Genomic DNA, 15,410 nt, shown 5'->3' on the forward strand with positions numbered 1-15,410 from the left:
TCTTCACAGATCACATATTAATCTGGTAGGACACATTCTATTAAGTGCCAAATTAGTAATTACTCGTCATTTGAAGTCAACCTACCTCCCAAGTATAAAAGAGGTCATACTTGCAGTGAACATCACTTGTAGATACGAAAGATCTCTCCCGCCTTCTATCATAAACCCCCAAAAAAGGGATAACACATGGGCCCCTTGGTTGTTACACCCACTTTATACCCCATAATTGGTAACCCTTGTCTCTTATGAGATACTTCAAGGAAGAGGCGCCGTCAGAGAGTGATGTTCTCTATTTGTTTTTCACCTGTCCCTACCTTTTTTACCTGTTTCCATTTGTATTTGCTTTGCGAAACTGTTCCCAGTGGGATGTTATGACCTTCTGGGGAATGCAGGATGATGGTTTGCTTTCCTCGGAAGGCCACGCTGTACTGTTATTATTATGTGAATTATTAAAATTTACGTTATGGATCAAACTGTGTCACATGTATCATTGCACTACTATTATCTTAGATGTCATTTGTGATGTAAAACTTTTATTGTCTATTGAACTTTTATTGTCTATTGAAAATCCCCCAAAAATGATTATTTATAATACTGGGGGAGGGGGGGCGCACTGCGCCACCAATGATAATTAACGTTTAATATACAAATACAGCCGGCGGCAGAAACACATTGCCGGCACCGACCTCTGACAGGGCGTGCGATCAGCAGCAGGGGATCGCAGCGCCCTGTCAGAGACAGGGTGCCAGCAATGTGTTTCTGCCGCCGCCTGCATTTGTAATGTATTAAACGTTAGTTATCATTGGTGGCGCAGTGGCTACAGCCCCTCCCCTCTGCTCTCTCATTGGAGGCAGCGGCAGCACAGGGGGGAGGGAGAGACTGCTTCCTTCTTCCCTGTGCTGCTGGTGCACGGGAATATGGTGCACGCTGATACTGGGCTGTGCAGTAGCACAGCCTAGTATCGATAAAAGACAAATCCCGGTATCGTATCGATACCGGGCTAAAAGTATCGATTTGGTATTGAAAGTTCGATACCTGAAACAACCCTAGGTGCAACCATTAATAACAGCACAATAAAAAGCATACAGCATACACAGTGCACTAAAAAATCAAATCTTGGCAAGTAGAATCTACACTCACCCAAAGAATTATTAGGAACACCTGTTCTTTTTCTCATTAATGCAATTATCTACAGTCGTGGCCAAAAGTTTTGAGAATGACACAAATATTAGTTTTCACAAAGTTTGCTGCTAAACTGCTTTTAGATCTTTGTTTCAGTTGTTTCTGTGATGTAGTGAAATATAATTACATGCACTTTCGTTTCAAAGGCTTTTATCGACAATTACATGACATTTATGCAAAGAGTCAGTATTTGCAGTGTTGGCCCTTCTTTTTCAGGACCTCTGCAATTTGACTGGGCATGCTCTCAATCAACTTCTGGGCCAATTCCTGACTGATAGCAACCCATTCTTTCATAATCACTTCTTGGAGTTTGTCAGAATTAGTGGGTTTTTGTTTGTCCACCCGCCTCTTGAGGATTGACCACAAGTTCTCAATGGGATTAAGATCTGGGGAGTTTCCAGGCCATGGACCCAAAATGTCAACGTTTTGGTCCCCGAGCCACTAAGTTATCACTTTTGTTTTATGGCATGGTGCTCCATCGTGCTGGAAAATGCATTGTTCTTCACCAAACTGTTGTTGGATTGTTGGAAGAAGTTGCTGTTGGAGGGTGTTTTGGTACCATTCTTTATTCATGGCTGTGTTTTTGGCCAAAATTGTGAGTGAGGCCACTCCCTTGGATGAGAAGCAACCCCACACATGAATGGTCTCAGGATGCTTTACTGTTGGCATGACACAGGACTGATGGTAGCGCTCACCTTTTCTTCTCCGGACAAGCCTTTTTCCAGATGCCCCAAACAATCGGAAAGAGGCTTCATCGGAGAATATGACTTTGCCCCAGTCCTCAGCAGTCCATTCATCATACTTTCTGCAGAAGATCAATCTGTCCCTGATGTGTTTTTTTGGAGAGAAGTGGCTTCTTTGCTGCCCTTCTTGACACCAGGCCATCTTCCAAAAGTCTTCGCCTCACTGTGCGTGCAGATGCGCTCACACCTGCCTGCTGCCATTCCTGAGCAAGCTCTGCACTGGTGGCACTCCGATCCCGCAGCTGAATCCTCTTTAGGAGATGATCCTGGGGCTTGCTGGACTTTCTTGGACACCCTGAAGCCTTCTTAACAAGAATTGAACCTCTTTCCTTGAAGTTCTTGATGATCCTATAAATTGTTGATTGAGGTGCAATCTTAGTAGCCACAATATCCTTGCCTTTGAAGCCATTTTTATGCAACGCAATGATGGCTGCACGCGTTTCTTTGCAGGTCACCATGGTTAACAATGGAAGAACAATGATTTCAAGCATCACCCTCCTTTTAACATGTCAAGTCTGCCATTTTAACCCAATCAGCCTGACATAATGATCTCCAGCCTTGTGCTCGTCAACATTCTCACCTGAGTTAACAAGACGATTACTGAAATGATCTCAGCAGGTCCTTTAATGACAGCAATGAAATGCAGTGGAAAGGTTTTTTTGGGATTAAGTTAATTTTCATGGCAAAGAAGGACTATGTAATTCATCTGATCACTCTTCATAACATTCTGGAGTATATGCAAATTGCTATTATAAAAACTTAAGCAGCAACTTTTCCAATTTCCAATTTTTATCTAATTCTCAAAACTTTTGGCCACGACTGTAGTCAACCAATCACATGGCAGTTGCTTCAATGCATTTAAGGGGGTGGTCCTGGCAAAAGGGGTCCAACACCGTATTAGTATGGTGTTCCTAATAATTCTTTAGGTGAGTGTATATACATACCATATAGTAAGAAGCAAGGTGGTTCACAACACCCCAGACAGTACAGGAGAGCGCAACTAGCCTTCCTCTGCAGCCCTGCAAGGAAAAAAAATCACATATAACTGCCTGCCGGAATCTGCATACAAACGGACAGCATTTGTAGACGGATCTGAATGCGGATCCATCTCACAAATGCATTGCAAGAACGGATCCGATTTTTACCGATCTGCGCATGCGAAGACCAGAAGGATGGATCCGGCATTGCAGTATTTTTAATGCCGGATCCGGCACTAATACATTTCAATGTAAACTAATGCCTGATCCGGCATTCCGGCAACTGATCCGGAATTTTGGACGGAGATAGTACCGCAGCATGCTGCAGTATTTCCTCCGTCCTAAACGCCGTTCAGTGACTGAACTGAAGACATCCTGATGCATCTTGAACGGATTTCTCTCCATTCAGAATGCATGGGGATAAAACTGATCAGTTATTTTCGGGTATTGAGCCCCTATTACGGAACTCAGTGCCGGAAAAGAAAAACGCTAGTGTGAAAGTACCTTTGATGGGTTGTCTCACTTCAGTAAATGGCATTTATTATGTAGAGAAAGTTAATACAAGGCACTTAGTAATGTATTGTGATTGTCCATATTGCTTCCTTTGCTGGCGGGATCCATTTTTCCATCACAATATACACTGCTTGTATTCAGGGGTTACGACCACCCTGCAATCCAACAGCGGTAGCCGTGCTTGCACACTATAGGAAAAGGCAGCTACCACTTCCTTGGCATCTCTCCCGTGGTCTCAGCCATCAGACAGGCTGGCGCTTTTTCCTATAGTGTGCAAGCACGACCACTGCTGCTGGATTGCAGGGTGATAATAACTAGAGATGAGCGAATTTCAGGTTATGAAATTCGTTCACGCTTCGTTTACTGGTAAAAGGTGAATTGCGTTATGGATTCCGTTACCACGGACTATAACGCAACTCTACTGTATGACGGAATGCATAACCGAATGCTTTTAGAGGCATTCCGTTTTTCATTCCGTCATGATAGAAGTCTATGGGCTGCAAAACGGATCCGTTCCATTTCGGTTATGCAGGAGAGGACTCCCCTGCAAGGGGCGACAATAAGCTGTCGGCACCTGTTTGGATCAGCCTATTACACAGCCCGATGTAAAGCTACCACATCCATGATTGCACAGGGAGATGTGCTGACATTTATCAGCTGATCAGCGGCACGATTATACTGGTCAGTTACCAGGAATGAGCGTTCCTATGAACACTTGTTCCCAGTAGTTGGCCCAAATATTGTGCAGTGTAATAGGGGCTTAAAGGGATTTCCCAGTAAAAATGATTTTTTTAACAAGTTCCTGCAGCAAAGCCCCCGAAACAGAACATTCATACTTACCTGCTCCACACTGCTCCGGTCCTCTGCACTGCCCCCGCTGCCTCCATCTTCTGGTCCCGGCAGTATAATCTTTTTTTGTTGTTTTTTTTAAAAATATATTTCTTCCACATAAAATGTCCCCCAAGAGGTCATAAAAAGATCTTTGGGAGGCACAATTTTGCACGTTTTCTTTTATTTATTTTATAAAATTTGTATTTTATATTATTTTTTGTTTTCTTATAATTGCTTTATTATTTATTGTTATTATTATTAATATATTTTGGTCACATATATCCCTCAAGAGGTCATAAAAAGATTGTTGGGGGACAGTGAACACTTTTATTTGGCACTTTTTCCTTTTTATTTTATTAATTTTTTAAATAATTTTTTTGTTAATGTATTTTTGCCCTATAATATGGGACATATTATAGGGCAAAAATACATTAACAAAAAAATAATTAAGACCTCTTAAAAGACACAGTTTTTCTTCCTTTTATTTGTATTTTATTATATTTTTTTCATTTTATTGTTTTTAATTTTTTATTTTTTTTTATAATTCTTTAAACTTGGGAGACAATGAGAGTTTTTGTTTTCAAGTTTGCACTATTTCCACTGTAACTGGAGCATCCAAAAGGAGCCCCAGTAAGGCTAGTTTCACAACTTTTCATTTTTTTTGTGCAGGAGGAGCATGTGAGCGGACGTCTGACGTGCGTGCTCCGCTCCCTCCCAAGTCACGGCCCCAAGTTGGCACGAGCCGAGACCTCCTGAGCGGCCGTGAGGCTGGCCTGAGAGTTCGCTGAAGGATGCGATGTGCCCACTAAAAATGCTTGCCTGGTTGTAAGAGGAGGAGAGTATGGGAGTAGAGGGGCGAACGCTGTGATGGTGAAGTCCACACGGGTGGTGAGCTGGGCCTGAGAGGATCGTTTGGCAGGGACGGTGACGGAGTTCATGGCAGCGGTGATTTGAGAGGCTGTGTCTCGCTCTGCATGTGTGTTCCGGGCTAGCGGCTGGAAGACAAGTGCTGCCTTTCGGAGCCGGCTGGGCTTTTCCGGGATTCTCTGAACAAGGAGGGACAGCTCGGCAGCTTGGAGGAGTGAAGAAGTGGAGATGACTGGCTTAAAGTAATGTAGCCCGGACTGTGATCAAATCCCTTACGAGAGTCACCGGTCACCCAGTTCAAGCAAAGCTAGAGGTGGCAGTCTACTCCGAGGAGCACGTGAGAAAGTGATAAGCTTGCCACGATTGCTTATGGATGTTTATGCAAAATTGAGAAAACATAGAATATGAATTGACACATTGCGACTATATAATATTCTTGGAGGTAATGAGAACAGTAATTGAATTTTCTGCACCTATAACTGGGGCATGAACTGCTTCAAGGCATACTAATAGCTGATAAAGCTTAGAGCCTTTAAGGAACTTCCCTTTCCTCTCCGCTGTTTGATAGGGGAGGATAAGACCAACTAATGCGGAATTTGTATGGAATGTATACTACAATCATGGGAAGTAATCATCCGCTAGCTTGATTATAGAATGAAATGTATGGTTTTTAAAGGCTATGTAATCATGGATTAATTTGGTCAAAACAGGTTTGGTACCTATAAGCACAGACAAATGGGCTTCTCTGACCATGACTATGAACTGTGAGATAAAGGAATAACTTTAATCGAGTCCCTTTTTTCTGTTTTTTTTTCTTCCTTGGATTTATGATGGTGGACGATAAGAGCATCTAAAGGTGAAATCTGGATGGAATGAATGCTACAATCATGGGAAACAATCATCTGCTAGTTTGACTATATAATGAAATGTATGGCTTTTTAGAGCTATTTAATGATGGACAAATTCTGAATCAAAACGGATTCGACGGACAAAAGGGTTTCTCTGTGTATGAACTGTGAGACGAAGGAAGAATTGTAAAAGAGCTTTTTGTGGTATTAATCAGAGAGATATATTGAAACTGAATTCTTGCTATCCTATTTGTAATTAGAAGGCTGAGGGATAATAGTTACATAGGTAAAGAGGAAGGGAATGAAGTAGTAGAGAAGTGGAAAAAAATGCATGGGGATATACAGTTACAAGAAAAAGTATGTGAACCCTTTGGAATGATATGGATTTCTGCACAAATTGGTCATAAAATGTGATCTGATCTTCATCTAAGTCACAACAATAGACAATCACAGTCTGCTTAAACTAATAACACACCAAGAATTACATTTTACCATGTTTTTATTGAACACGCCATGTAAACATTCACAGTGCAGGTGGAAAAAGTATGTGAACCCCTAGACTAATGACATCTCCAAGAGCTAATTGGAGTGAGGTGTCAGCCAACTGGAGTCCAATCAATTAAATGAGATTGGAGGTGTTGGTTACAGCTGCCCTGCCCTATATAAAATACATACCAGTTCTGGGTTTGCTTTTCACAAGAAGCATTGCCTGATGTGAATGATGCCTCGCACAAAAGAGCTCTCAGAAGACCTAAGATTAAGAATTGTTGACTTGCATAAAGCTAGAAAGGGTTATAAAAGTATCTCCGAAAGCCTTGCTGTTCATCAGTCCATGGTAAGACAAATTGTCTATAAATGGAGAAAGTTCAGCACTGCTGCTACTCTCCCTAGGAGTGGCCGTCCTGTAAAGATGACTGCAAGAGCACAGCGCAGAGTGGCATATGCTAACATCCCTGTTAGCGAATCTATGATAATTAAAACACTAAACAAGAATGGATTTCATGGGAGGATACCACAGAGGAAGCCACTGCTGTCCAAAAAAACCATTGCTGCACGTTTACAGTTTGCACAAGAGCACCTGGATGTTCCACAGCAGTACTGGCAAAATATTCTGTGAACAGATGAAACCAAAGTTGAGTTGTTTGGAAGAAACACACAACACTATGTGTGGAGAAAAAGAGGCACAGCACACCAACATCAAAACCTCAGGGCCTGGACGGATTGCTATCATCGAAGGAAAAATTAATTCCCAAGTTTATCAAGACATTTTGCAGGAGAACTTAAGGCCATCTGTCCACCAGCTGAAGCTTAACAGAAGACGGGTGTTGCAACAGGACAACGACCCAAAGCATAGATGTAAATCAACAACAGAATAGCTTAACCACCTCCGGACCGCCTAACGCAGGATTGCGTTCCGGAGGTGGCAGCGCTGCGCAGAGTCACGCATATATACGCGTCATCTCGCGAGACGCGAGATTTCGCTCAAAGCCGGCCCGCGCATGCGCATCGCGGGCCGGCAAAATTAAAAGAAGTATTTCGTCACCAGCCTGCCAGCAACGATCATTGGCTGGCAGGCTGGCGATTTTCAAAAAATCCAATCCAAAGTCATATAACAGATCATATTAGTAAATATGATCTGTTATATGGCTTGTCTGCTCCTGTGCTGGTCCTTTTCGTCGGTTGGATCCAGCACAGGAGCAGACTGAACTGTGAGTACACCAACACTACACCTTAGCCCCAGATCACCCACCTGCACCCCAATTAACCCTTTGATCACCCCTTTGATCGCCCCTGTCAATCACTAGTGAAAGGAAAAAAAGTGATCAGTGTAAACTGTCACTTTTTTTTTTTCACTGGTATTGGCTGTTAGGTTTTAGGGATAGTTTAGGCCCCTTGGTTAGGTAGTTAGCGTCAGTTAGCGCCCACCCCACCGCACCGCAGTCACTTTTATTCGCTGTTTAGCGTATCGCTAATCAGCATTTGTACTTTTATAGTATCTGTAAGTGATCAAAACTGATCACGGTCAGATCTATAATAGTATTAGTGTCACCTTAGCTCGCCCTCCACCCAAAACGCAGTGTTTGCCCGATCAGGCCTGATCGGTCGCCCACACGTGCGTTCACCCACGCCCGCCCCACCGCAGTGACAAAAAATATATATTTTTTGATCACTGCACATTCATTTTACACGCACTGCAGCGATAGAAAAATCAGTTTTGATATTTTTTATCAACCGCAGCGGCCTCCGGTACTTCGCTAGCCTCCCCTTTGTAAGACAGGTTTGCTTTTTTTCTTGGGTAGTCTCAGGGAATACCCCTAAATTTAGTAGTCCAAAATGTCAAACAGGGGGTATTCTTCTGAAGAGGCCTACAGGATTCTGACCCAGTCGGATGAGGAGTGGGAACCCTCATCTGACGAATCTAGCGGGTCAGAATATGAACCTGTGGAAAGCAGTGGCTCTCTGACCCAAAGTTCGGACGAGGAGGTTCAGGTCCCTGGCAGCACCAGGCGTACCCGGCCCCATGTCGCTAGACCACAGGTTACGCAGGATCCGCTTCAAGAGCAGCAGAGTGGGGCTGTCGCTGCCGGATCACGTGGTGAGGCATACACCAGCAGCGCAGCCCTTCCTGGACCTAGTACCAGCACTGCCGTACAACCTGGTGAAGTAGCGAGCACCAGAAGGGCAGTTGAAGCTGGTACGGTGGCACGTGCACTAGTTACCCCGTCGCAGCCACCGCACAGACAGGCCCGTAGAGCCCCTAGAGTCCCTGAGGTGCTGGCAAATCCTGATTGGCAGTCACCAACTTCAGCCGCACCAGTAGTTCCCCCTTTCACCGCCCAGTCTGGAGTTCGGGTTGAGACGGCTCAAATCGGTTCGGCCCTGGGATTTTTTGAGCTGTTCTTGACTGCGGAGCTCTTGGACTTAGTCGTGGCAGAGACCAACCAGTATGCCACACAATTTATAACCGCAAACCCGGGAAGCTATTATGCCCAGCCTTTCCGGTGGAAACCAGTCCAAGTTTCCGAACTTAAAATTTTTTTGGGCCTTCTCCTCAACATGGGCCTGACAAAAAAGCATGAATTGCGGTCATATTGGTCAATGCACCCAATTCATCACATGCCCATGTTCTCTGCTGCTATGTCCAGGACACGATTTGAGACCATCCTCCGTTTTCTGCATTTTAGCGACAACACCACCTCCCGTCCCAGAGGCCACCCTGCTTTTGACCGGCTCCACAAAATTCGGCCCCTCATAGACCATTTCAACCTGAAATTTGCAGATTTGTATACCCCTGAGCAAAACATCTGCGTAGACAAGTCCCTAATACATTTTACCGGGCGCCTTGGCTTCAAACAATACATCCCAAACAAGCGTGCCCGGTATGGGGTCAAATTGTATAAGCTCTGTGAAAGGGCCACAGGCTATACCCACAAATTTCGGATCTGTGAGGGAAAAGATCAGACCCTGGAGCCGGTCGGTTTCCCTGACTACCTGGGGAGCAGTGGGAAGACAGTCTGGGACTTGGTGTCACCCTTATTCGGCAAGGGGTACCATCTTTATGTGGACAATTTCTACACAAGTGTGGCCCTCTTTAGGCATTTGTTTCTAGAACGGATTTGCGCCTGTGGCACCGCGCGAACTAGTCGCGTGGGCTTCCCCCAACGGCTTGTAACCACCCGTCTTGCAAGGGGGCAGAGGGCTGCCTTGTGTAACGAAGAACTGCTCGCGGTGAAATGGAGAGACAAGCGTGACGTTTACATGCTCTCCTCCATTCACGCAGACACGACAATCCAAATTGAGCGAGCAACCCGTGTCATTGAAAAGCCCCTCTGTGTCCACGACTATAATGCGCTCATGGGAGGGGTGGACTTCAATGACCAGATGTTGTCTCCGTATTTAGTTTCCCGCAGAACCAGACGCTGGTATAAGAAGGTGTCTGTATATTTGATTCAATTGGCGCTGTACAATAGTTTTGTTCTCTACAGTAAGGCTGGGAGAACAGGATCCTTCCTCAAATTCCAGGAAGAGATCATCGAGAACCTCCTTTACCCAGGAGGTTCCGTGGCCCCATCCACCAGTGTAGTTAGCCGTCTACACGAGCGACATTTCCCCAGTGTCGTTCCTGGTACCTCAACCCAACCGTCACCCCGAAAAAGATGTCGTGTCTGTAGCAGGAGTGGAATAAGGCGTGACACCCGCTATTTCTGTCCTGACTGTGCTGACCACCCTGCCCTATGCTATGGAGAGTGTTTCCGGAAGTACCACACACAGGTACACCTAGCATAGGGATCACATCTCACCAGGACAGGCACACAGGGCTATTAGGGCCCATTCACTCACAGCTGCTGCAAACCTCTCCTTTCACCTGGGATAAAGTGCATAACGTACTTCGCCACATCTTTGGGCGATTTGCGCTTTGCACATTGTCCCATGGGGAAGGAGAGGTTTGTTCTATAAAGGTAAAAAAAACTAAACAAAAAAAAAATACCGGTAAGTAAAAAAGTTAAACGTTCAGTTAAAAAAGTTTAAAAAAAGTTTCTATGTTCTGTTCAACAGTTAATAAAGTTATTGCTTTGCGGCCTGGTTTTTTCTTTTTTGTTTTGTTTTTTTTACCTTTCAGGTGGACCAACCGATCGACTAGCTGCAGCACTGATGTGCATTCGGACAGAAGCATTGCGCTGCTGTCAGATTACACGCAAGTCGGTGTATGCGGCGCTGCAAGACGAGATTTCTCCTCTGCAGTAAAAGATACGTTTGCCGAGGGATATGAGCTGAGGAGGTGGCGGTGTTCATATACTTTGGCAAACACTTTGTATATATAAAAAACAAAAATCCCGGCAATGATTTATTCATCCACATCGATTGATGTGAATGGAGAAATCTGGTTTGCCAGGGCATACGAGCTGAAGTGGGTATGGATGTTGGGCGGAGCTCCTATGTCCTGGCAGACGCCTTTCCCCTCCTTTTTCTTTTTTTGGCAGAGATTTTTTCATCCACATTGATCGATGCGAATGAAGAAATCTGTGCCGTTCATTTTTTTCTTTCAGCCCAGAGGCTGAACGGAAAAAAAAGATCTCATTACCCGTATGCTCAATATAAGGAGAATAGCAGAAACTCCTAATGCTGGGCATACATGTAATGATTGCGGAGACCCTCAAATGCCAGAGCAGTACAAACACCCCACAAATAACACCATTTTGGAAAGAAGACACCCCAAGGTATTCGCTGAGGGGCATATTGAGTCCATGAAAGATTGAAATTTTTGTCCCAAGTTAGCGGAAAGGGAGACTTTGTGAGAACAAAATCAAAAAAATCAATTTCCGCTAACTTGTGCCAAATTTTTTTTTTTCAATGAACTCGCCATGCCCCTCATTGAATACCTTGGGGTGTCTTCTTTCCAAAATGGGGTCACATGTGGGGTATTTATACTGCCCTGGCATTTTAGGGGCCCCAAAGCGTGAGAAGAAGTCTGGTATCCAAATGTCTAAAAATGCCCTCCTAAAAGGAATTTGGGCCCCTTTGCCCACCTAGGCTGCAAAAAAGTGTCACACATCTGGTATCTCCGTACTCAGGAGAAGTTGAGGAATGTGTTTTGGGGTGTCTTTTTACATATACCCATGCTGGGTGAGATAAATATCTTGGTCAAACGCCAACTTTGTATAAAAAAATGGGAAAAGTTGTCTTTTGCCAAGATATTTCTCTCACCCAGCATGGGTATATGTAAAATGACACCACAAAACACATTACCCACCTTCTCCTGAGTACGGAGATACCAGATGTGTGACACTTTTTTGCAGCCTAGGTGGGCAAAGGGGCCCACATTCCAAAGAGCACCTTTCGGATTTCACAGGTCATTTACCTACTTACCACACATTAGGGCCCCTGGAAAATGCCAGGGCAGTATAACTACCCCACAAGTGACCCCATTTTGGAAAGAAGACACCCCAAGGTATTCCGTGAGGGGCATGGCAAGTTCCTAGAATTTTTTATTTTTTGTCACAAGTTAGTGGAAAATGATGATTTTTTTTTTTTTTTTTTTTCATACAAAGTCTCATTCCACTAACTTGTGAAAAAAAATAAAACTTCCATGAACTCACTATGCCCATCAGCGAATACCTTGGGGTCTCTTCTTTCCAAAATGGGGTCACTTGTGGGGTAGTTATACTGCCCTGGCATTCTAGGGGCCCAAATGTGTGGTAAGGAGTTTGAAATCAAATTCTGTAAAAAATGACCTGTGAAATCCGAAAGGTGCTCTTTGGAATATGGGCCCCTTTGCCCACCTAGGCTGCAAAAAAGTGTCACACATCTGGTATCTCCGTACTCAGGAGAAGGTGGGGAATGTGTTTTGGGGTGTCATTTTACATATACCCATGCTGGGTGAGAGAAATATCTTGGCAAAAGACAACTTTTCCCATTTTTTTATACAAAGTTGGCATTTGACCAAGATATTTTTCTCACACAGCATGGGTATATGTAAAAAGACACCCCAAAACACATTCCTCAACTTCTCCTGAGTACGGAGATACCAGATGTGTGACACTTTTTTGCAGCCTAGGTGGGCAAAGGGGCCCACATTCCAAAGAGCACCTTTCGGATTTCACAGGTCATTTTTTACAGAATTTGATTTCAAACTCCTTACCACACATTTGGGCCCCTAGAATGCCAGGGCAGTATAACTACCCCACAAGTGACCCCATTTTGGAAAGAAGAGACCCCAAGGTATTCGCTGATGGGCATAGTGAGTTCATGGAAGTTTTTATTTTTTGTCACAAGTTAGTGGAATATGAGACTTTGTATGGAAAAAAAATAAATAAAAAATCATCATTTTCCACTAACTTGTGACAAAAAATAAAAAATTCTAGGAACTCGCCATGCCCCTCACGGAATACCTTGGGGTGTCTTCTTTCCAAAATGTGGTCACTTGTGGGGTAGTTATACTGCCCTGGCATTCTAGGGGCCCAAATGTGTAGTAAGGAGTTTGAAATCAAATTCTGTAAAAAATGACCTGTGAAATCCGAAAGGTGCTCTTTGGAATATGGGCCCCTTTGCCCACCTAGGCTGCAAAAAAGTGTCACACATCTGGTATCTCCGTACTCAGGAGAAGGTGGGGAATGTGTTTTGGGGTGTCATTTTACATATACCCATGCTGGGTGAGAGAAATATCTTGGCAAAAGACAACTTTTCCCATTTTTTTATACAAAGTTGGCATTTGACCAAGATATTTATCTCACCCAGCATGGGTATATGTAAAAAGACACCCCAAAACACATTCCTCAACTTCTCCTGAGTACGGAGATACCAGATGTGTGACACTTTTTTGCAGCCTAGGTGGGCAAAGGGGCCCACATTCCAAAGAGCACCTTTCGGATTTCACAGGTCATTTTTTACAGAATTTGATTTCAAACTCCTTACCACACATTTGGGCCCCTAGAATGCCAGGGCAGTATAACTACCCCACAAGTGACCCCATTTTGGAAAGAAAAGACCCCAAGGTATTCGCTGATGGGCATAGTGAGTTCATGGAAGTTTTTATTTTTTGTCACAAGTTAGTGGAATATGAGACTTTGTATGGAAAAAAATAAAAAATAAAAAATCATCATTTTCCACTAACTTGTGACAAAAAATAAAAAATTCTAGGAACTCGCCATGCCCCTCACGGAATACCTTGGGGTGTCTTCTTTCCAAAATGGGGTCACTTGTGGGGTAGTTATACTGCCCTGGCATTCTAGGGGCCCAAATGTGTGGTAAGGAGTTTGAAATCAAATTCTGTAAAAAATGACCTGTGAAATCCGAAAGGTGCTCTTTGGAATATGGGCCCCTTTGCCCACCTAGGCTGCAAAAAAGTGTCACACATCTGGTATCTCCGTACTCAGGAGAAGTTGGGGAATGTGTTTTGGGGTGTCTTTTTACATATACCCATGCTGGATGAGATAAATATCTTGGTCAAATGCCAACTTTGTATAAAAAAATGGGAAAAGTTGTCTTTTGCCAAGATATTTCTCTCACCCAGCATGGGTATATGTAAAATGACACCCCAAAACACATTCCCCACCTTCTCCTGAGTACGGAGATACCAGATGTGTGACACTTTTTTGCAGCCTAGGTGGGCAAAGGGGCCCATATTCCAAAGAGCACCTTTCGGATTTCACAGGTCATTTTTTACAGAATTTGATTTCAAACTCCTTACCACACATTTGGGCCCCTAGAATGCCAGGGCAGTATAACTACCCCACAAGTGACCCCATTTTGGAAAGAAGAGACCCCAAGGTATTTGCTGATGGGCATAGTGAGTTCATAGAACTTTTTATTTTTTGTCACAAGTTAGTGGAATATGAGACTTTGTAAGAAAAAAAAAAAAAAAATAAATCATCATTTTCCGCTAACTTGTGACAAAAAATAAAAAGTTCTATGAACTCACTATGCCCATCAGCGAATACCTTAGGGTGTGTACTTTTCGAAATGGGGTCATTTGTGGGGTGTTTGTACTGTCTGGGCATTGTAGAACCTCAGGAAACATGACAGGTGCTCAGAAAGTCAGAGCTGCTTCAAAAAGCGGAAATTCACATTTTTGTACCATAGTTTGTAAACGCTATAACTTTTACCCAAACCATTTTTTTTTTTACCCAAACATTTTTTTTTTTATCAAAGACATGTAGAACAATAAATTTAGAGCAAAATTTATATATGGATGTAGTTTTTTTTGCAAAATTTGACAACTGAAAGTGAAAAATGTCATTTTTTTGCAAATAAATCGTTAAATTTCGATTAATAACAAAAAAAGTAAAAATGTCAGCAGCAAAGAAATACCACCAAATGAAAGCTCTATTAGTGAGAAGAAAAGGAGGTAAAATTCATTTGGGTGGTAAGTTGCATGACCGAGCAATAAATGGTGAAAGTAGTGTAGGTCAGAAGTGTAAAAAGTGGCCTGGTCTTTCAGGGTGTTTAAGCACTGGGGGCTGAAGTGGTTAAACAGAGGAAAATACGCCTTCTGGAGTGGCCCAGTCAGAGTCCTGACCTCAACCCGATTGAGATGCTGTGGCATGACCTCAAGAAAGCAATTCACACCAGACATCCCAAGAATATTGCTGAAGTGAAACAGTTCTGTAAAGAGGAATGGTCAAGAATTACTCCTGACCGTTGTGCACGTCTGATCTGCAACTACAGGAAACGTTTGGTTGAAGTTATTCCTGCCAAAGGAGGCTCAACCAGTTATTAAATCCAAGGGTTCACATACCTTTTCCACCTGCACTGTGAATGTTTACATGGTGTGTTCAATAAAAACATGGTAATATTTAATTCTTTGTGTGTTATTAGTTTAAGCAGACTGTGATTGTCTATTGTTGTGACTTAGATGAAGATCAGATCACATTTTATGATCAATTTGTGCAGAAATCCATATCATTCCAAAGGGTTCACATACTTTTTCTTGTAACTGTAGGTGCATAATC

Source organism: Bufo bufo, chromosome 1 (genome assembly GCF_905171765.1).
Source record: "Bufo bufo chromosome 1, aBufBuf1.1, whole genome shotgun sequence".
In the NCBI taxonomy this organism is placed as follows: Eukaryota; Metazoa; Chordata; class Amphibia; order Anura; family Bufonidae; genus Bufo; species Bufo bufo.